Source organism: Macrobrachium rosenbergii, chromosome 12, assembly GCF_040412425.1.
Source record: "Macrobrachium rosenbergii isolate ZJJX-2024 chromosome 12, ASM4041242v1, whole genome shotgun sequence".
NCBI classification, from domain to species: domain Eukaryota; kingdom Metazoa; phylum Arthropoda; class Malacostraca; order Decapoda; family Palaemonidae; genus Macrobrachium; species Macrobrachium rosenbergii.
In genome coordinates, this window is record NC_089752.1 from 2,273,305 (window position 1) to 2,297,924 (window position 24,620).

General features: G+C 34.2%; 1 protein-coding gene across 2 annotated transcripts in view; it reads right to left on the reverse strand.

Moving 5' to 3' along the window:
* Dh31 (diuretic hormone class 2) overlaps positions 1-6,319 on the reverse strand; it is a 200,761-nt gene extending 194,442 nt beyond the window's left edge. Inside the window, exon 1 of one of the 2 annotated variants that reach the window (XM_067113304.1) lies at positions 6,095-6,319. The gene's annotated coding sequence lies outside the window, so the exon portion shown is untranslated. The remainder of the gene's footprint in view (positions 1-6,094) is intronic. The other variant, XM_067113305.1, reaches the window with a different exon arrangement.
* Between the last annotated feature and the right edge of the window lie 18,301 nt (positions 6,320-24,620).

Genomic DNA, 24,620 nt, shown 5'->3' on the forward strand with positions numbered 1-24,620 from the left:
TGGACTTTTATTTTTATTATGAACTCTAAACCCTGTAGTAATGTTTAGAACTTTTTGTCTTAAATTTCGCAAAATTCTAAGGATTTGAATTGAACAGGACTTGTATATAACTTTCGGTCTTAAATTTCTCGAAATCCTAAGGATTTGAATTAAACAGGGCTAATGTATACAACTTTTTGTTTTAAATTTCGCAAAATCCTAAGGATTTGAATTTAACAGGACTTATGTATACAACTCTGTCTTAAATTTCTCGAAATCCTAAAGACAAGTGAACAGAACTAATGTGTACAACTTTTTGTCTTAAATTTCGCAAAATCCTAAGGATTTGAATTGGACAGGACTAATGTATGCAACTTTCAATCTTAAAATTCGCAAAATCCTAAGGATTTGAATTGGACAGGACTAATGTATACAACTTTCCGTCTAAATTTCGCAAAATCCTAAGGATCTGAATTTAACAGGACTAATGTATACAAATTTGTCTTAAATTTGGGCAAAATCCTAATGATTTGAATTGGACAGGACTAATGGACACAACTTTCAGTCTAAATTTCGCAAAATCCTAAGGATTTGAGTTTAACAGGATTAATGTATACAACTTTCAATCTTAAATTTCGCAAAATCCTAATGATTTGAATTGAACAGGACTAATGTATACAACTTTCAATCTTAAATTTCGCAAAATCCTAAGGATTTGAATTGAATAGGACTAATGTTTACAACTTTCAGTCTTAAATTTCGCAAAATCCAAAAGACTGAAGTGAAGAGGACAAATAATAAGATATACGTTTCGTAAAAGACCTAGCATTAAGTAGGTCAGGAGGCCAATGGAATAAGAGTCTCCTTGGTAATTCTCTTGTTGCACTGTGCAGTGAAGTTTATCTAGATGAATGACCAAGATGGCCTAAAATAGATTGACGTGGAGAAAGCTGGTGCGAATTGCAATGAGACACAAGAAGGCCGGGGATCAAGAGAGCCCGTGATAGGTGAGAGAGAGAGAGAGAGAAAGAGAGTATTGGCCCAGCATTCCCAAAAATATTAATATTTGTCAGTAGGAATAGAAGGAAAGAAATTCTTATAAATAATAATAATAATATTTTATATATATATATATATATATATATATATATATATATATATATATATATAAAATATATATATATATATATATATATATATATATATATATATATATATATAAAATATAAAAAGACTAGTTTTTGGAAGGAATAAAGTTGTGAGTGTTGGAAATAAAATAAAAGTGTTTGACAGCCTGGCAAAAATGGTGGAAAATTTGATCATGCGACAAGAGAAAGGAGCTTTTGGACAGAACCGGTCCTCACAACAAAGAAAGACAAACGAGACGATGATTAGTCTAAAAGGGACAACCAATACTCTTCCGTCTAAGAGACGGCGTCCGCCAGACGCTTCGATTCCCCCCTCCACAAAGAATGGGAGATGAAGAAAAGTTAAACATATCTTAGAGCTGAAGACTCCGTAGGGGGGGCGGTATTACCGTCAGTGCACCTTATGCGGTGCACTGTAGGCATTACTTAAGGTTCCTTGCAGTGACCCTTCGGCCCCTAGCTGCAACCCCTTTAGTTCATTTTGCTGTACCTCCTTCCATATTCTCTTTCTTCCATCATACTTTCCACCCTCTCTTAACAATTGATTCATGGTGCAACTGCGAGGTTTTCCTCCTGTTACAACTTTCAAACTTTTTACTGTCAGTTTCCGTTTCAGCGCTGAATGACCTCATAGGTCCCAGTGCTTGGCCTTTGGCCTAAATTCTATATTCAATTCAATTCAGTTCTGTGTTCAAGAGAGCTGAAGTAAAAGAATAAGATTAGATTTCCATATTTTACGATTTTCAAAGAAACTTAAAATAACTTTGAGGGCTTTCATTCCCTTTACCATACCTCCGTTCATATTCGCTTTCTTCCATACGACCTTCCACCCTCTCTAACAATTGTTTCTTAGTGCAGCTGCGAGCTTCTCCTCCTGATACACCTTTCAAACCTTCTTACTGCCAATTTTCCTTTTAGCGACCGGTGACCTCATAGGTTCTAACGCGTGGTCTTTGGCATAAATTCTGCATTCTAAGTCCAATTACGAGAGCAGATAAAAATACCCGGCAGATGTTAAGTAAAACGCTAATGACCGAAAAGTTTATTTGGGATAATGGCAGATGGCTGGAAGTTGAGGAAGCGCGAGAAAAAAAAAAGTGTTTTCCAGACTTAACAGGAAAGCAAATTAAGGCAATATTTTATTGCTAGAAATCATTAATGTGGGTGATGTGTACAACTTGGATATTAAATGTCAATAGATCATAGTTGGAGAATTGAAAGCTTCCAGGAAAATTATAAAAATGGCTAAGCCCTATCGTGGAAGATAATTACCGTTTAGCTAAAGCTTTTAATAATTGATTTCAGTAGCATGTCTCCTTTCTGGGATAAATAAGAAGTGAATCCTAAACATAAGAAGATAAGGCATAAGGACAAAGACTCAAATCACTATTACTGCACGGTGACCACATCCAAGAAAAACTTGATGGCAAAAGTTGCAATTCAGTTAATTAAAAAAAAATAGAATACTATAATTCTCTACAATGGGGACGTTCTGTATAACGATCACTTGACGTAGATGGTATATTTGGGAAGTAATTATGAAAGCACGTCACTGAAGGCCAATCGATAAGATAAAGTCCCAAGGCCGAGTGCGGGGTGATATGGGGGGGGCGGCACACAGATATCACGTCCGCTTGGAAAGTTTGATACGCATACGTAAGGAGTGAGGTTTGGTTCATGCCCTCCGATATAATTGTGGTGTTAGCGTTCAAACGCATATTCTGAATTATGATTATTGGTTATTATATATATATATATATATATATATATATATATATATATATATATATATATATATATATATATATATGTTTCATATATACTAAGAAATCACAAAAAGTAAGCGTGATTTTGTTTATTAGCTGAAGCCACTGGGAAAGTTCAAGCTCAGCTAATGTGTTTATATATATATTTGTATATTTATACATGTGCATATATATATTATATTTATATATATATATATATATATATACATGTATTATATATATATGTGTATAAATATCTCAGAGAGAGAGAGAGACGTCATAAAATTATATGAAAACGAAACCTTCATTTAATGATTTTATGTGAAATTTCATTATCACCGAATAGTACAGTATACATTTAAATAGTATGGTTGTGAAAAGACGTTATTCATAAATATAATTAATGAAAAAATGTTCAAGAAATAGTCTTATTAGATATCGTGATTTATAATACCTCCAAATATTATGCTTCCTGTTTAGCCTTCTTTTCTTGGGCTATTTTGTCATTACGTTGCGATTCTTGTTTATGACACTTACAGTAACAATGACAGCAATGTAATTTAGAGTAACAACAGCAACAATAACACGATTATATCAGTGGAAGAGGTGAAAGATGACCTTTTTCTAAGAGTCTGCGGAAATCGCGTTGAGAGTTTTTTTTGACTAGCAAATATAAAAATAGAAAGTTAATGAACTATTGTCTAGTTAGATAACATATCTGCCAGAAAACTCAAAATATATTTATATACGGAACAAGTGTCAGAACTGTGTTTATATAAGAACTACTCGTACATATATGCATATGTATATATATATCTCCTAAGTAAATTAATTGTAATTAGTACTTCAGCTTCAGCAATGGATATTTGAAATCTTATATATATTATATGTATAAAATTATATATATATATATATATATATATATATATATATATATATATATATATATATATATATATATATATATTATATATGTTTATATAATCAGATATATATTATATTATATAATCAATTAATTCATTACTGATGGACAGAAACACTTATATGAACTTTTCGAACTAAAGAAAGACTTATGATATAAAACTGAAATGAAAAAGTGTGTAATGCCAGCTCTCCTCAACCCATCTTATCACTCAATTAATTCATTACTGATGGCATGAGCAATCGATAAAATATTCTATATTAAAGATATTCCTCTATGATTTAAAACTGAAATAGAAAAAAAGTGAGAATAACAAAAAGCTCTCCTCAACGCGAGACTGTTATCACTCAAGAGAGTATACTGTATATTGCATGAGTAATCGATAAAATATTCTATATTATTCTATATTCCTCTATATCTTTTTCTATGGCGAAATAAAAGCAAATAACAAAAAGAGACTGGGAGACTGTTATCACTCGAGAGAGTATACTGTATATTGCATGAGCAATCGATAAAATCTTCTATGTTATTCTATATTCCTCTATATCTTTTTCTATGACGAAATAAAAAGCAAATAACAAGCAGAGACTCGACTTCCTCCCTTTGACATGTGACCATGTAATCTAAGTAACCTCCCCATAGGGATTCGCTCGCTTGCCACACATGAATCAGTAATGATTCCTTTCCATGTTTCTTTTTTTATTTTATTCTAAAAAAGTTCATTTACGTGAAAATACTTACGACGCACAACCTCAAAGTTCATTTACGTGAAAATACTTACGACGCACAACCCCTCTTCATGTCTCATTTACGAAGGCGCTCCTGTGGGCTAATCCATTTTGACATGAAATCAAGAATACCCCAAAATATTACTGTAGGTTTGTACAGTGTCATTACCCAAAATATTACTGTAGGTTTGCACTGTGTCATTACACGAATGGGACAACCGTTGGACACGTAGTAATGTGAAATTAGCATCTTACTTCAATAAATGTTTGTGAACAATTTATTTATTATTTTTTGCAGTTTCCCTGAAATAGATGTAACGCAAAACCAGTCCTTCTTTTAAAGAAGATTGAAATTCAGTTTTGTGACGCGGCTCGGAATAAACTAATTAACCGGATTACGGTCAGTGAGCATCTGTCCTGAAAAGGCAAAGACTCGGATCTTTGAAACTGCGCCGCTAATTACGATCATTTTGCGAAAGAGGAAATTAGAGGAAGCAGTCGCAAGCTGTGTATCTTTCCCTTCACGAAAGACGGAGAAAGCGTAGGAGCATTGTCGGCCAAACTTTGCAATAGTTAACAGTTAAGACCAACCTTTTATTTTCTCGCTCTCTTGGCTCTAGGCCAGGAGCGTCGTAGCTCGGTTGGAGTAAAGTTTTTTCTCAGAGTTTTTGTCTATTTGTTTTTTTAATATTCTCCGCTGACGAGGAAATAAAAGTAATGTCAGTTATGAATGACATCATAAAGTAACGGGGAAGACATAAAAGTAATATTGAAATTTACCAGTATGTTTGGATGTATAGTATTAAATTGAAAACACGTCTAACTTAAATTATCTTGTCAACTGCGTATACATTCACAGTCAGGTATTGATTTACAGACTGATGTAGCCAGTGCAGTATATTATGTATGAACATACGGTATGTATGTATATATATATATATATATATATATATATATATATATATATAATATATATATATATATATATACATACATACATACATACATACATACATACATATATTTATTACATATGCTTTTGCTTATTAGAATAGTCATCTATTCTCTTACCTACTTTATATACTCATTTCATCAATGCTTTTACGTAACAAGCAAAACTTTGTGTAAGACCTGTATATATGTTGATTCCGTTTGTCGAAACTTCTAAACATTTGTAAAACATATGTCTACTTATGAATACGGTGAAGCTCAAGTACTTAACGAGCAAAATCATCCCAGGGAAATGAAAAAGTTTCACTCTGCCAAATGAGAACTTCTTGAATAACTTTACGCATATTATAGTATGTAAATCAAATACGGGCAAAATAACGGGCAGCTATGTTAATTAATGAACTGTTCAAAAGGAAAAAAAAAGACGATCTGAATGAAAAGTTTTTCCACCGGCAGCTATGTTAATGAATAAACTGTTCAAAAATAAGAAAAGATTAACTGCCTGAAAAGTTTCGGCAGGAGTTCCCTCAAACGCTCACCACGCCACGCAACTTTGACGACAAGAAAAAAAGAGAAGACTCAGGAATAAAGTCAATGAAATCTGACATCAGCAGTACTTACTTTTGACCTTCGCGGCTGAAAAAGACAGGTGGAAGATTTGGCGAGTGTGTTGTGGGGGGCGTGGGAGACTGTGGCTGCTGTTATCCTTTTTGGGGTGCGAGATGATGGGTTAGGTCCACGGCGAGATGTGTGTACGTGCGTGCGTGCGTTTGCTTTATCACCGACTTTATCTACAGCAGGTGGTCACGTCTTCCTGAAGCCGTGGCAGTGGGGGGAGGAGTCGGCAGCGAGGGCCTCACTCAGGTTTTATATATGCCCTGGCCTCGTCTGGCACCGCCCACCCTTGGCCGTGGCACCGCCCACCCTTCGCCGAGTGCGTCCGCCTACAGCTTCCCATTTCTCCTTACATATCAAATCGTCCTTTTAAGAGAAATTGTCGTTATTTGCGTTTATCTCTCGTTAAGCGTTTCTGCCGGGCTGGGCCGGCGAAATCATTAAGATATTAAGGCGTCTCTCTCGTCGCTTTGCTCTCATATAGAAAATATAATTATGAAAAAAAGATATGCTCAGAGTTAATAACCTTTGTTGACTTACATATTGAAATTGGCTCTGAACAGTAAACGATTCAACTCACATTTTCACTCATTTTTACCTATAGAGTAAGATAAGGTATGCATGAGGGGGGTGGGGGCTTGTGGGTGGAGGTAAGGATGAATGAAAGAGTGGGGTTGGAAGGTGGGGGGTGGGGGGTTTAGGGCCGTTATGCGGGGAAAAAGGGGCGTGGCCAACACATGACGTAAACGTGACGTCATCGGAACCACTGGGTCATCAACCACTGCAAGAGCATAAAGAAAAAAATACGTTACAGAGAGAGAGAGAGAGAGAGAGAGAGAGAGAGAGAGAGAGAGAGAGAGAGAGAGTGGGGGTTGGTAAAAAAAAAAAACATTTCCAGAGAGTGAAATTCTAGACATATCCTCTCTAGTAAAAAGGTTCCAGTGCTTAATTTCTGGGAGCTTTCGTGATGAATTAATTGCAAAATAGTGATCTGAACACTTCGTGCCAAGTTTCTTTCTGCTTCAAGAACAGTATTGTCCGAGTTAAGTGCATTTGTCAGATTTAAGTGCATTGGGCACTCACCTGCATTGTACACGCACACATACTTACGTATTGTAAGTACCACTTCATCATATGCCGGGTAGAGTTACCTTCCCGGTTTTCGACAAGCATTTGTGGGATGAGGTTGCTGGCCAGACGCCCTCCTCCGTATATTTTCAAGGAGCTAAACCCAAACTTACTTTATTTTAAAAGTTAAACAGAAAAATCTTAAATCAATGTTTGCCTTCCTTAGGAGATATAGACTCTCTATGCTTACGCAAACACACGTACACACATATATACGTATGTATTATATATATAATTATTTATATATGTATTTGTATATATATTCATATATATGTATGCTGTATTTGTATATGTGTAAATATATATACATATATAATATACGTGTTTATATACATTTATATATATACATATCTTATGTTTATTTGTATATATGTATATATAAGTAAATTTACACACACACACACACACATATATATATATATATATATATATATATATATATAAATTATATATGTATGATTTGTATATATATATATATATAAATTATATATATATTTGTATTATGTATATATACATATATATATATATATATATATATATATATATATATCTATATCTATATATATATACATCATTAATCTATACGAAAGATTCATTACAACGAGTTGAACAGCAGCGCGCACACACACACACACACACACACACACACACACACACACACACACACACACACACACACACTTTTCAATTCACATTTACTTCAATGTACTTGATTTTGCTTCCCTTATGTTGAGGACTTTCCGTACCTCTTTCTCTTGCTCTGTCTGCTGCCACATTGTAGGACTTCTTTTCTTCCGTCGCCTCAATGCATGAGAACAGTATATACATTAACCTACGTTTAGCTGTCTTATCACTTTTCGTTCTACGTATATTATCCGTAATAATCCACCCTTCAGTCCTTCTTCCTCGAAATGCACTGCAATCCATTTCTACTGACAGTTATATATATATATATATATATATATATATATATATATATATAACAATCCATTTCAACAGCTTATAAGACAGTTATATATATATATATATATATATATATATATATATATATATATATATATATATATATATATATATTCTCTATATATTCAACATCCTTCAACATCCTGATGTCAGGTTGTCGTGCAATTATGGAGCTTCAGAAGGTCAAGCGAAGGTCCAGTGCATTAATACCCTAATACTGTTCTCCTTGTATTTAAATACATTTTTATCCATTAATCTGTTAATTTATTTTTTCATTTTTAATAAGTGACATCTCTTCTTTTTGTATTTCCCTATACCTCCTCTTACTTCTTCCTAATGAATACCATATTCTCTGGGAGCTTAGATTTCAAGTTAATGGCCCCTGTGGTAGGCTTGTTCCATATGAATAGGGTTCATCTTCAAAATAATAATAATGATAGTAATTCTTACCAATGGTTGTGGCTCAAGAGTCCCTTCACATATACAAACCATTGATTCAGTGCACAGTCAACTTTTACCAAACTTTTATATATACCTCGCTACATCCTGTGCATCCTTTTCCTGTGACTAACCACTTCTCTTATCTTATTGCCATTCGTTACATTATCTCCTTAATGAATAAGCAAGTCCACCTCTAATAATCTATTATATATAAATAATATATATATATATATATATATATATATATATATATATATATATATATATATATATATATATATATATATATATATATATATATATATATATATATATATATACATATATATATATATATATATAATATGTGTGTACACACACACACACACACACACACACACACATATATATATATATATATATATATATATATATATATATATATATATATATATATATATATGTGTGTGTGTGTATATATATACATATATAGATTGTGCATACATATATATATTTATTTATGTATTTATTTATTTATTTATATGCCTCGTGCGAAAATTCTAATCATAACACTTTACTTGAACCAGGAAAAACCCTCCCACTTACTTATTGATCAGGGTGTCGATGACCATAGTCGTTACGACGCCAGATTACGTAAACCAATCAATAATTCTACTGAACTCAAGCGGATCCCATGCTGCCGAGTCACTGAAACTAACTAGAGCTAATTTCTATATTTTTTTTCCTCTGCGCAATTTATTGTTATTTGCATGGAGAAGAAAAACCTGCGTAAAATATAATTAATTCACGTTTGCTTATTCCTGTTCCTCTCAAGTCTAATATTTGTAACTTTTTAATTTTCTGTAAAAGAAAATGATTGCGCCAGCTTTGTCTGTCCGCCCTCAGATCCTAAAAACTCCTGAGGCTAGAGGGCTGCAAATTGGTATGTTGATCATCCACCCTCCAATCATGAAACATACCAAATTGCAGCCCTCTAGCCTCAGTAGTTATATTTTACTTAAAGTTAACTATAATCGTGCTTCTGGCAGCGATATAGGCCATGCCACCACCGGGCCGTGGTTAAGGTTTCATGGGCCGCGGGTCATACAGCATTATACCGAGACCGCCGAAAGATAGATCTATTTTCGGTGGCCCTGATTATACGCTGTGCAGAAAACTCGATTGCGCCGAAGGAGCATCGGCGCATTTTTACTTGTCATTTCCTCCATAAAACGAATGTTTAACAAGAATGAGTGTATATGAAAATTAATCTCCATACTTATATACATATGTAGTAAAGAACTCTTCTATTAACCCCAAAGATTACGATACCAAAATATCAGATTCTTGTTATTTAGTAGTTTTAACAAGCCACTACAGCTTTCGTTTGGCTCATTTTGAAGGACGATGGAGAGTTTAATACACAGAAATGACTCTTGACAGTTGTGTGACAATCCGTTATGTAGCTCATTACATATCGTGAAAGCCTGGCTAAGTAGTCACGAGAGTAGCAGTGTTCGGTTGTCACATGAAGCAGGAGACCTTGGTATTTGGTTCTTCATGGAAAATAGGGAGTTTTTATATCTAGCTTTCTATTTTTCTATAAACGTGTGCATGTACATGTATATATATATATATATATGTATATATATATATATATATATATATATATAATATATATATTTATATATATATATATATATATATATATATTTATATATATGAAATTTTTATCACACCGTGATTTATATACAATCATGAAGCTACAAATGTCGCAATATCAAATTCACGCTACGTGAATTTGATATTAACGATTCATTTGTAGCTTCATGATTGCTTATTTATATATACATTATATATATACGTATATGTATGTGTGTATATAATATATATATATATATATATATATATATATATATATGTGTGTGTGTGTGTGTGTTTGTGTGTGTTACTTTACCCTGAATAAGCTTATCAAGACAAATTGTTGATATTTACTTCTTCGTGATTCTGGTACCATTGCAATAGGAAAACTATGAGTTGCAGCAGAATTTTTATTAACATTATTATTATTTTTACTGATACTGTAATATTTGTAATTGTAAATTCATAATCAGTGTACGTGACAAAACATTGAATCAGAGTAGATAAACATTATTAAGAAAAAAGACAAAGTTATATTACAAGCTGCATCTGAGATCTTCCTCCGTAAAAACAACCGAACAAATAACAGATTGATTGACAGATTTATGACTTTTATGACTACTAAATCTGGCGTCGCAACACCTAGGTTATTGACGCCATAATAAAAATAAATGGGACGCTAAAAAGATGAAAATATGGATTTAAGAGGAGTTTCATAAAAGAAATAAAAATAAAATATTTATATATACAATACTTATGGTTCTTTGCAGCGCCTCTTCAGCCCCTAGCTGCAAACCCTATTATTCCTTTTACTGTACCTCCGTTCATATTCTCTTTCTTCCATCTTACTCTCCACCCTCCCCTAACAATAGATTCATAGTGCAACTGCGAGGTTTTCCTCCTGTTACACCTTTCAAACCTTCGCACTGTCAATTTCCGTTTCAGCACTGAATGACCTCAAAGGTCCCAGCGCTTGGCTTTAGACCTAAAGACTATATTCGTATTCATTAATCATATATATATATATATATATATATATATATATATATATATATATATATATATATGTGTGTGTGTGTGTGTGTATATATATATATATATTTATATATATATATATATATATATATATATATATATATATATATATATATATATATATATATGTATATATAATCATATCTTTAAATTCGTATATACTGTATGTACATACTGCGTGTGTATATGATTTAAAATATATTGAGGAGGCCCGCCTCCCTCACAAAGACATATAGCTGCTCTATATTACAATCCTCCCCGAGAACTGTACAACAACAAAGATGAACGGACGTATATGAACGTATTTGCCAATTGCTCCCTCGTGACAAAGGGTTAATTACTCCGTGACTAATGCTTTAAGAGCTGCGTGTTTAGTCAAGTGTAGGGTCGTATTATTAATAAAATATACCCACATGCATATATCTATCTATATATCTCTATGTATAATATATAATTTACGACGATGATGAAGGCAGAAGCCTAATAAAGGGCAGATGGAGAGTCACACGGACGATTGACACCTTTTATTTTTATCTTTATAATTTTATGTAGTGAGGTCCATTTTTTATTAAATAAAATTGTGCCATTGCAGCCTTGAAAATGTGATGGATTATTGCGAAACGCCGTCGGCCACAATAAAAGCTGTCGATTGTCCGTGTGCCTCTCCAACTGCCCTTGGTCTCTCCGTGTATATATATATATATATATATATATATATATATATATATATATATATATATATATATGTGTGTGTGTGTGTGTGTGTGTGTGTGTGTGTGTGTGTGAGAGAGAGAGAGAGAGAGAGCGATTGTGGTGAATGGCAATAGTTAATGCGTTATTCGCGAACAGGTTTTTCTGCAATGTTCCTATTTTTTTTCGCGTCCTTTCTCTTTCCTAACATAAGGCCATCTTATTCTTTGAAAGTTTGCATCACAAGTGAACAGACGACATTACTGCGTTCCATACAAATGGGATGACGGCAGATACCGTTTTTCGTTTGAATTAGGAATTAGCAAATAATTTTAAAATGTCCTTTATCTATTCATCAGTCTTATAATTTGCTAGTTCCGGCAGTCAAATTCAGTATCAAAACAAAATAAGGGATTCATTCGTCCGAAAACGAATTTCACATATTTCAACATATCATTTCCTTTATTCGTCCGAAAACGAATTTCACATATTTCAACATACCATTCCCTTTATTTTTTAAAAATGACGACTCCTGGGAAAAGTGATTAGATCCAGCTAGTCTTCTACTATGATACTTTGACACACACACACACATTATATATGTATATATACATATTGGTAGCTTTTTCAGACATAAATTACCAAATAAAACTGTCAGTCAGCCGATAATTCTTAATCGTATAGTATATTCCCACCTTTTATTATAAAATAAATAAGCTGAAGATGATAGTTTGCTATATTTTCCTAAATTGTAAGCATCAGGTAACTTGTTCTGATTGATAACACCATGTCATTAAAAGTTAGATTTTTTATATCATTTATATATTTCCATTGAAGAACAATTGATCTGGCTTTTAATTATCTGAAAAAGGGATAAACCATCACGTATCCCTATTAACTGATCGACGACTTTTTCGAAACTGGGAAAAACAGTCACGAGACCATGCACATATGTTGGATGTTTTGTATATGAATAGTATAAAAAGCAAATGTCGCTGCATGTGATCACTTTAAAAATTGATGTCCATTACGAGCCTCCGACCCTTTCTTGCAACGTGATTCCCATTCCCAGATTCCCAGACTGAAGAATCATCAGAGCTTTCTCTTGTGATCCCTGATCCCCCTTTCCTGCCGAGATCAACCAGGTTTGTTGAATAGCAGAAGCACCAATATGCAGCAAATGTGCCCCGCTGTAGAACTTCTCAGTTCCAGAGGTCCTTTATTCCTCGCACCGCTGGGCTGTGGAACAGTCTCCCTGCAATTTAAATATCAAAAGCTCAAGCGGAGAGGAACAAACAAAAAGTTCATTATTGTAGTGCCAGTGAGATAAGTAGTATTAATGAATCATGCATCGAGTACTCAAGATTTTGAATAAGAAATAAAAAAAAAATCATCTGATACCATTCTCTCTCCTCTTCTCTGATTTGCTGCTGGCATCAGAGTTTTCCCTTCCAATGATAAAACTCTCCATTTCTCCCCTCTTACCATTTCATTTTCTACCTCGATCCCTTATATCAGGGATAATGACCGCACAACATTATATTTATGCCAAGGCTTAGCTTAATTATCAAAACATTTGTATGGATTAAGTAGAACCACTCCTCTCATCATTTTTGGTGTTGTACCTTTTATAAAGTCTTCGGAACCTTTTTAGTTTCTGAAAAGAAAACTATTGTGCCGGCTTTGTCAGTCCGTCCGCACTTTTTCTGTCCGCCCCTCAGATCTTAAGAACTACTGAGGCTAGGGGACTGCAAATTGCTATGCCGACCATCCACTCTCCAACCATCAAACATACCAAATTGCAGCCCTCTAGCCTTAGTAGTTTTTATTTTATTCAAGGTTAAAGTTAGCCATAATCTTGCTTCTGGCAACGATATAGGCCAGGCCACCACCGTGCCGTGGTTAAAGTTTCATGGGCCGCGGCTCATACAGCGTTGTACCGATACCACCGAAAGATAAACCTATTTTCGGTGGCCTTGATTACACGATGAACATAAAACTCGTCTTCGGCGCATTTTTTACTCGTTGGTATTGTACCTTTTAGAAAGTCTTCGGAATCTTTTTGTAAATTTTATATAATAGTTACCTGTACGGAATTTTCGTTCTTTGCAAAAGAGAAGACTTTGCAATAACGCTTCATGGTTAAAATCTTCTTTGCCATTCCTTTTCATGAAAATTGAAAAGCCTGAAACGAGTTAGCCTTGCAGATTGGCTCCTTGCGTCATTTTTGAGTGAAAGATTTACATCTTATCCTCACCAGCGAGTATTAGAACACCATCACCATGCCATAACGAAGGTTAAGCAGAAAGAAAGCATTTGTCAGAGAAAGTAAGAATGGACCTGAAGTCTGCTGGGGAAAGAGTGTTTTGTACGTTTGCTATGAAACCTTTAAAACCTCATGAATAGAAAACAATTGTATATTTCGGGATCTACAGAAATTATACGAAATTATTCATTAAGAAGCAGGGATGTAGTGTAAGTAGAATAAGATATAAAGACGCGTATCAGAAGTTTTTATGATTAAAGCAAAGCTTGAGTAGGATAATGCAGACGATAGAACGGCTGGCTAGGAGCAACAAAAAAATAATTAATGCAAATTGAAATAACTATCATGTTATTTCTTTCTGGGGTCAGTCACTGAAATTTGTAATACATAATATATATATATATATATATATATATATATATATATATATGCAAATAAATAACTATCATATTATTTCTTTCTGGGTCAGTATGTACAGAACTATACATATATATATATATATATATATATATATATATATATATATATATATATTATATTATCCCATACACAATTGTTCTGTGCATTAGTAGAATTACTAAAAGGACCTCATTCAAACTGGATGGTGTCTAATGGAGTTTTTTATTCAGAAAAAGTTACAAGCTTTCTTGGACAAACAGTCCACATTATCAAGTATCCGTATATGTATGTATATGTATGTATATATATATATATATATATATATATATATATATATATATATATGTGTGTGTGTGTGTGTGTGTGTGTGTGTGTGTGTGTGTATTTATATATAGTGTATATGTAAAGCACATTTGTTATTTATTTGTTCTCATTTGTGTGTCCTCTCCATCTTCATTCGAAGCCATCGCCATCCAGTTTGTCGCCTCTCCTCTTACGCCTCAGTAGTTTTGTCGCATCTTTCGTCCGTTCTCTCCTCTTCTTGAATTCTTCATTTCGATGCCTCTGCTTTCAGTCAATAGCTCTACGTTTTTACATGTCAGAACCCTGGCTCAACAACTTTTTTGGAGGTTCTCTCACCCTACATTTACTCGTTCTGCTTCTCTCTCTCTCTCTCTCTCTCTCTCTCTCTCTCTCTCTCTCTCTCTCTCTCTCCTTTACATTCCTTTCTAAGCTGTTTTATTTTACTGCTACGTGTCATTCATTTTCGATTAAGTAACTTTATATTCAATCAGTTTTCTGCATACACAATTATAGGATTGAATTCATAAGTATTTAGTGTAATTTTGATTACGTTTTCATGTTGAGTTTTACTCTAATTTATTTCCTGCCAGTTTAGTTTATCATATATTTGCATGTCACATTTAGACAGCTATTCTTTATATATTGGTTAATGTACTTGTTTGCTAAATATAGACATATATTTAATTGGTAGTTGCAGTATGTAAAGCCAGTCATATCAAGGATTATCTTAACATTTGTGGAAAGGGATATGCATCTGATATTCACGTTTTCATCACTAATGTCTTTTCTTTACTGAAACAACTTAAATTCGAACGATACGAAACCTACATTTTATATTCTGTTAAAAAACACTGATTTTCATTCCAAGAAAGGAAAATTCAAGACCATTTTAATCAGTTACGTACCATTCATTGCATCCCAGTAGCGGGGTAGTGCCGTCAGTGCTCCTCATGCAGTGCAAAGTAGGCATTACTTTGCAGGGTCCCTTCTGCCCCTAGCTGCAACCTCTTTCATCCTTTTACTATACCTCCGTTCATATTCTCTTTATTCCATCTTACTGTCCATCCTCTCCTAACAGTTGATGCATAGTGCAACTGCGAGGTTTTCCTCCTGATACACCTTGCAAACTTTTTCACTGTTTCCGTTTCAGCGCTAAATGGCCTAAGTTGCCCCAGTGCTTGGCATGTATGCCTGCAGTCTATAAATCAGTCAATCGAACCCTTAATTGCATGTCATTATTGTTACCTTCAATATTTTCAAGGTCATTCTTAATATCATTCAGAAATATATGATACTTTTACTTCTTCCTAATTTCCCACTCTCGTTTCATCACGAATTTTACGCTTGACGTGTCCCCAGATGCCTGCATAATTACTTTATAAATTTCTGCTACTCATTTCTGCTTTCTCTTTAAGCATATAATTACACATGCCAATATTCTCCATAAAGGTCCCATTACAATGTTTCTATTCTTTCCACAGCAATTTCCATATAAAACATAGAATCTCTATTACATTTACCCTCTTCCATGAACATGTAACGTTCTCTAATCAGCAACTTCACAATGCTTGTCTCCCCATAATGCATTGTGGAGTTTCTGATAATGCAGCTTATTCCATTTGCACCTTCCCTCCATCCCCGAGCTTTCCGACTGCCTGATCTTGTGTGTTTTGGAGTCACTCCTGGTCTTGAGTTCAGGGTAACATTAGTAGCATTATTCACATATTCCCAGCTCTGGCCGACAGTCTTCGTTAACACTAACTCAGCTTCGTAATATTTCTCTTCATGTGCGTCGCATATTTTCTTACTTTATATTAGATCGTCGCCCTTTGTGAGACGAGGAAGAAATCAAATGTGCCAAATTTGCAGATATTTTTGTTTTGATTAGAAGGAAGACTGTGAAAAGAATTTCCAAAATACTCGGAGGACCAAGTTGCCAATGAACTCTCATTCTCACTGTTGGTGCTTTGGTATGTTTTTACGATTACGAGAAAGGAACAAAAACTAGCAAATGAGCTCATTTGGAAATTATCAAGCATTTTCGAGTAATATGAGAAGACAAAGAATTACGAAAGTATGGAAAAAAAATTTCCCAAAGTGGATGCTTTAGGAAAGATACTTGGAATATGGAAGCCCGTATAGAAAAGTTCTGATTAATAAGTTTCTTTAATAAGATGGATTTAGCGTGGAAAATAGTGAAGGAAAAGAATATACATCTAACCATAAATTATCCTTCTATCTATCTATCTATCTATCTATCTATCTATCTATCTATCTATCTATATATATATATATGTGTGTGTGTGTGTGTGTATACATGTATGTATATATACACACACATATATATATGTATATATACGGTGTATATATACTATATATTACAGTATATGTATACTATATATATATCTATATATACATATACGAGTATATATACTATATATATACGTATATATATATATATATATATATATATATATATATATATATATATATATATATATATATATATGATCCAAGTATCCTGCAGCAGTCGACTGATTATTAGGCACATAATTTACTGAATCGATCAGCTGAAAACAACAGGCTTTATAGGAGTGCACGCCTACCGCCCCTGCCTTTGCCTAGGACTCGAGGTTGTGGCTTGCAAGGTGAAAATGCTTCTTATCTTTAGAGCTTAAGTCGTTATCTAATTGAGTTGAGCCTAAGGAAAACGCAACAGAGATTCAGAGTGGGAACGAGAGACTTGAACCCAACCCAAGTTAAGCAACAGCCACGCACATTTATACTTAGAACGAATGAAGTAATACTTAGATCGCAGAAATAAGGGCCGCAAGATTTTTGAAGCACATATGGGATGAGAAAAAAATATGAAGCACAGTGTCCCTCTAAACATGTGAAGATTTATATGCAATTAAGAATGAAATATTATGGCAATAATCTTCGTGTTTGTGCCGTTATGATGCTGGAGAGCAGTTTCTGAAAAACAAAAACAACCTCAGGATTAGCTGAACTGTTGATGGTATATCCTTACAGGCTGCGATTCCCCTTTGTCTTGGTAATTTATCGTCAAAGATTTGTGCTTATTTGTAGGAATTTAGTGTTTTTGAAGTCCCTGGTGGGTATTATCATGAGTTGTTTAGAATCTTAATACAAATACTGATCGTCAAAGTGATAAATGTTATCTTTGAGAAACTTGCAAAAAAAAAAAAAAAAATCCAAATTTAAGTGTACTAATAGCCAGCCATTACAAGATCGTTTTCTGGGAACATCTGGCAACCTCTGTCTCCAAATGTTGGTTGTTGACAAAAATGTCGTGATAAAAATTACATATTGAAACAGAGCATTTTACTATGTCTTTTGCATAATATTCACTCGGTATAGCTTGCAATTCTATTTCAGTTTTCGAATGAAAGATAATTTTCTTGCTAGCACGATTTGAAAGTGTTACACTTAAAATTCTAAATGATTCGTGAGACGAGAACGAGTGAGAAGTCAAACATCTCTGTACAAAAGTTTGCTGATATGAACTGCAGTCTTGTTCTTTTGTCAGAGTGAAAGTAAAAGTTAGAACATTAGGAAGATTAATTCAACTCCGCGCTCTGCTTGCAGGACGATAGCAGACAGAATTGCCCTCTGTCATTAAGGTTCATTCGTTTGTATGTTAGTATCGCTTGAGAAAGCATGTGGTATCTTCTACCATGCATATGGATACGATGCACATTCATGTATGTATGTTTAATATATATTAATATATATATATATATATATATATATATATATATATATATATATATATATATATATATAGTGTGTGTGTTTGTGTGTATTATGTATGTATGTACATATGCATAGATATTCATGCATACACGTGTATTGTTTACTGCGGACCAAACCTTCGTTCGTAAATAACACGTGCATAAAAGATTCAGTCATGCACACAAACGTACGGAGAGGACATTGTCGCATTCCACGACCTTTAAACCACCCTCTATGCATGCAAAGTGGCCTTGCCGTCTCCCTGGAAGCCCGGCATTAGAGCATACTTTCAGAGTCCGAGCTAATTTCCATCGCGGGAGATACTCATCCGTCCTTGGTAGCCCTGGCTAGCGCTGGAGTCGCGGCGTCTGGAAGTCCGGGGGCTGGAAAACCCGAGGGGCGCCACAGCCCCATACGTCAGTATCTGTTTCCCGCAGTTTACCTTTAAATGACAGCGGAGGAGGGCCTGCCGAAGTAATAAAGCTCTCGGTGGGGGGGCGGTGGTAGGATATAAAACGTGTGCCCTATGCCATCCCATATCCTCAAGACGTTAAGGATAACCAGAGATGAATTCTTGTTATTCACCCTCAAAACTCGGTTAGGATTCAATGAGACTTCTTCCCCCCCCCGCCCCCGCCACAGCCTCTTTGGGCCACGGGAGCTTTATATATATTTGCATTAAATTTCCGGTCCCCAAAAGGCCAGTCGCTGCTGGTCTTGCCGCCGAATTGCGCCGGATTCCTTCCCTGCTATTTTTAGCAAGTTCTGTTTGCGTGAGTTAGATTTATAATGCGATGTAGTCGTTGACTCCGGTGCTTGCAGACTTCGCTGCTTTTGTTTTTCTCCGCTTTCTTTGCTTCCCGCTCGTTCTTTCTTTCTGTCTTTCTTTTTTTTTTTTTTTTTGTTTGACATTAATTCGCGTCTTTCTCTGTCCGGTGTGTATTGGTCGACTTTTAATTAAAAATATTGGCGTCGTTACATGTACGTAGTGATTGGATGTGGCTTCAGTTAAATGGGTTTGTTGTGAGCTGTGTATGTTTGTGTGTGCATATATATAATATATATATATATATATATATATATATATATATATATATATATATATATATATATATATATGTATTGTATGTACATAAATTAAATACACACATATATATACATAATTATGTAAATTTCTGACTCACATGAGTTAGCTTGCATCCAGGTAATTCCTCGGGTGCAGTTGCTCTCGGGTTCCAACTTCTTTTAGACTTGTATGGCCTAGTGGGCAGCGCCCTTGCCTTTCAGTTGAAAGACCTGGGTTCGATCCTGATGTGAGTCAGAAATTTATTTCTGCTCCACACATGATTGTGTGTTGATTATTTCTACCATAATTATGTATATATGCATCAATTATAACACAAAAGCTTTGGTATGTTTATCTCTTCCATAAAATTACTTTTCTTATTGGCTAAAAGTTCTTCTTTCACTCAAATCAAGATTATATGATTCGTATGTAATTTCAGTACCCCTTTGATGAATTTCACGCACTGAAGTTCATGTAAGCTTCAATTTCGCGTTATACTGCTTATTTTCCAACGTAAAATGAATCATAATCCTGGAAATGATTCAGATTCCATGAATGAATTAAGTGCCTGCTATTCCGACTGATAACTGCAACGTCTGAGGTTATGCAGATACTTTAGTTAATTTTAATGCAGCTTCAGATCGTGATTAAATTACTCGGTACTGGACAGGGAGTAATCACTGAAAGCTAGGTCACCGTACCAGGCGACCCCATCAGATAGCACATAAATTACAGGTCGTAAGCTGGAACGTGCACATAAATTTGCATGAAGGAAGAGGAGTCCTTGTCATTCTAGATTTCATGATACTTTAGCATATGGATTGAGCTAAAATGAAAAGAATAAGTCTTGAAGGCCAACGCCTTTTTGGAGCCACCCCGCTTTTGGAGAAAGTGCATGATAAAAAGGAATTTGTATGTGTATGTATATATGTAGATATATTTGTATATATGTACATATATGTATATTTACATTTAATACATTATATATATATATATATATACATATATATATATATATATATATATATATATATATATATATATATACACATATATATATATATATATATATATATATATATATATATATATAGATTTATATATACTGTATATATATAAAACAAGAATATGAATTTCGGAATGAAATGGAAAAAAAGCCTTCGTCCAGTTAGGGAATCGATCTTTGGTGGGGAGAAATTGCAGATCAGCATTCATTCAGAAAAAGTAATATGAAAATTAATTTATAGTAACTCATTGGTAAAATATTTGGAATTCAGACTATTTTCCCCCTAGCAAAGGCAGGCCCAGGCCCAAGCGTATAGCGTTATGTTGCCTTGATTGAAGTATATGGAATATATTTGTCACACGCATACACTCATGCACACACACACCTATATATATATATATATATATATATATATATATATATATATATATATATATATATTTATTTAATTATATATTTAATTAATGTATAATATATATGTTTATATATGTAAAAATATATATATATACACATGCTGTATATGTGCATGTGTATATATATATTTGTATTATACTGTATATTATATATATACATATATATATATATATATATATATATATATATATATATATATATATATATATATATATATATATATGTATATATATATATATATATATATATATATATATATATATATATATATATATATATATATATATACATAATATATACATATACAGTATATATATATGCACGTATATTTCTACATTAGATTTACACAGTCAGTTTCTATGGTTTATATTTCGTTTGCTCGAACATGAGAATATTGCCATTCTTAGGTAAAAGACTAATTAAATTTTGCTTTTAGTGAATATAGTGGTCAGCAATTCGCAATTATTTTTGCATATTAGTTTTTCTCGTTCGCTCTCATTTATTTGCAATTTTAATTATTTTGGTGGGGTTTTGATGTCCTTAATCCTATATCAATTTTCAAGACCTGTACAGTAGAAATGCCTAAATGTATTAATATTCATAGGAAATAGTTAAATCGAGTCAGTGATTTATTGTATTTTTCTATTGCATGTGTCTGGCAGTTCAGCTGAAATCGAATACAGTACCCATACACACTCAGTTTTCCAAGAACTTTGGTTGTAGTAAAAAATTTCATGGGGGCGGCACAAATTATCATATCATATACATACACACACACACACACACACACACACACACACACACATACATATACATATACACATATATATATATATATATATATATATATATAAATATAAAATATATATATATGTGTGTGTGTTTTTGTATATGTGTGTAGCCTATATATATGCATACATATGTGTGTATATATATGTATGTTTTTCATGCTTCACTTGCCCAGGTGCACTCACCCCTTGGATCCGCTAGTGCTTCAAACGCTCCCTCGAGGGAAGCAAGCAGACTTTATTATCCACACCTGGTGCGGGGGAAGATTCTTATGTCTTAGCAGTCATGGAAGAGGAGTTAAATATCCGGCTTAAGTTTATCTGTTCTCGCTTGAAGATTTCCTTGCTGTCTTGCGTCACTTGGTGACGTAAACAAAATCTCAAAATTTTGGTTCTGAGACCTCTATCCTCCCTGCAGACTGATCGAGGTATATGCATCAGTCTCCTCTCCATCTGCTCACACGTTCGTTCCATTTTTGTTTACGATGCATTTAGAGGGATTTTAACGAAGGCTGTTTGAATGTGTCTCGCAATTGATAAAGCGTAAGTCCGGATGCACTTTGAGACAGTTGGGATTTGCGATCAGTTTTTACCTTTTTCTCTATTTTGATGGGAGAGGGGGCAGTGGTCAAAAGTAGAACTGAAACTTGACTCTTGTGCACGCAAGAGACCAGAGAGAAAGAGCAGGTGCACGCACGAGTTTGTGAACTAGAGTTAGTTACAACTGGAATACATACGGGGACTTAAAGTTTTCAGCTGATGCAGCCTTAATTGGTAATAGTGACAAGAAATTACAGGAACCGGCTGAAAAGTTTCAAATTGCAAGAGAAAAGTGGAAGCACTTGAGGCGAATGGTTTGTGCAGTTGAAGTGTTGTAACGAGATACGAATGTCGAAAATGTTAAGAAGACAATTGGGTAAATAGGTTAACGTAGCCAAGCGGAAAGAATGGAAGGTTGTACGTTACGAGAGAGAGAGAGAGAGAGAGAGAGAGAGAGAGAGAGAGAGAGAGAGAGAGAGAGAGAGAGAGAATACTTAGTTGATTTGCATGTATTTGCATAACAGCGAATTTAGTATTGTTTAATTTAGGATGTTTTAAAATATTATCCTCTGTTTCTCTTTCGCGCAAAGTAAGGAAAAAGAACAAATGTTTTATATTATAAGATTAGGACTTTTGTGGGTAAGCCTTCCCCCTTAGTACAGCCGTAATGACGATGAAAATTATTTATGAAAACTAATCGCATATTTTGTTATTTATGAACACGTTACAATAAATATCACGGGGAATGAGATTAAGCATTGACTGGAACTTTCAAGAAGAGAGAAAAAAAAATCATGTAGAAAGTTACGCCCGGTTCCATTATCTTTTTGGGACATTGGCAGTCACGTGCTTCGTGCTAACTTATAACAGAGGAACTAGGATAGTTTCTCACGGGAATGGTTGCCACACAGGGATTTTTTTATTTTTTTATTTTTTTTTTTTTTTTATTTTTTTACGAGGGGTCAGATTTTTTTTTTTTAATTTACGAATCATACATCTTGACGCGCAGTCATTTAATCTCTTCATATATTAACAGATGATATTATTGGTGAATTCAGATATGATTTTCTCCTTATTTTTCCCCGTGGTTGGTTAGTGCCGTCAGTGCGCCTCATATGGTGCACTGTAGGTATTACTTAAGGTTCTTTGCAGCGTGCCTTCGGCCCCTAGCTGCAACCCCTTTCGTTCATTTTACTGTACCTCCTTTCATATTCTTTTTCTTCCACCTTACTTAACAACTGATTCGTAGTGCAATTGCTTTGAGGTTTTCTTCCGGTCACACCTTTCAAACCTTTTACTGTCAATTTCCGTTTGAGCGCTGAATGACGTCAGTGGTCCCAGCGCTTGGCCTTTGTCCTAAATTCCATATTCAATTCAATTCAATTGTCTCCTTTTTACTCGGCCCCTTAAACACTCAAGTGGACATACTCCTTTCAAAAGCGATAGCTTACGCGAATATTAGTCATTCAGTTTAGTATTAATCATTCGCGAAGTGCATAATGCGAACTCATGATCTCGAGGCAATTATAATCCAGCTGCTGCAGTCGGTATTAATTGGTCCTAATTAAAATGATAATAATTGGACTTTCGATTTTTCTCCTCTAAATACTATTATTGGCCTTTTTGATACCCCGTTCGCCTTTAAAATCCCATTACCTAAATTTAATGATTAACACCTGCGGGAACTTTTGTCTATAATCAATACGAGTTTTGCTTCAGTGGAATAGATTTAAGAGTCGGAATTAGCGGCAGGGGCGGGAGAGAAAAAGGTTGGGAATTCGGTGAAGTTTTCCGTTTCGTCTCATCATATTTTTAACGTAAGAAATTTTCTCGTAATTCATTCAGTTTTTTCCACCACTTTTCTGTTAATGTCCGTACTCAGCTGTTTACAGTGAATTGAATATAGAATTCAATGCCTGAGCACTGGGATCTAGGAGGTCATTTTAGCGCTGAAATTGATTGTAAAAAGTGCTTGAAAGGTGTAACAGGAGTGTGTCCCAAAGTTAAGCTGCACTATGAATCAATTTGTAGGAGAGGGTTAAGAAAGCAGATGGAAGAAAGAGAATATGAAAGGAGTGTACAGCGAAAGGAACGAAGGGGTTGCAGTTAGTCGAATA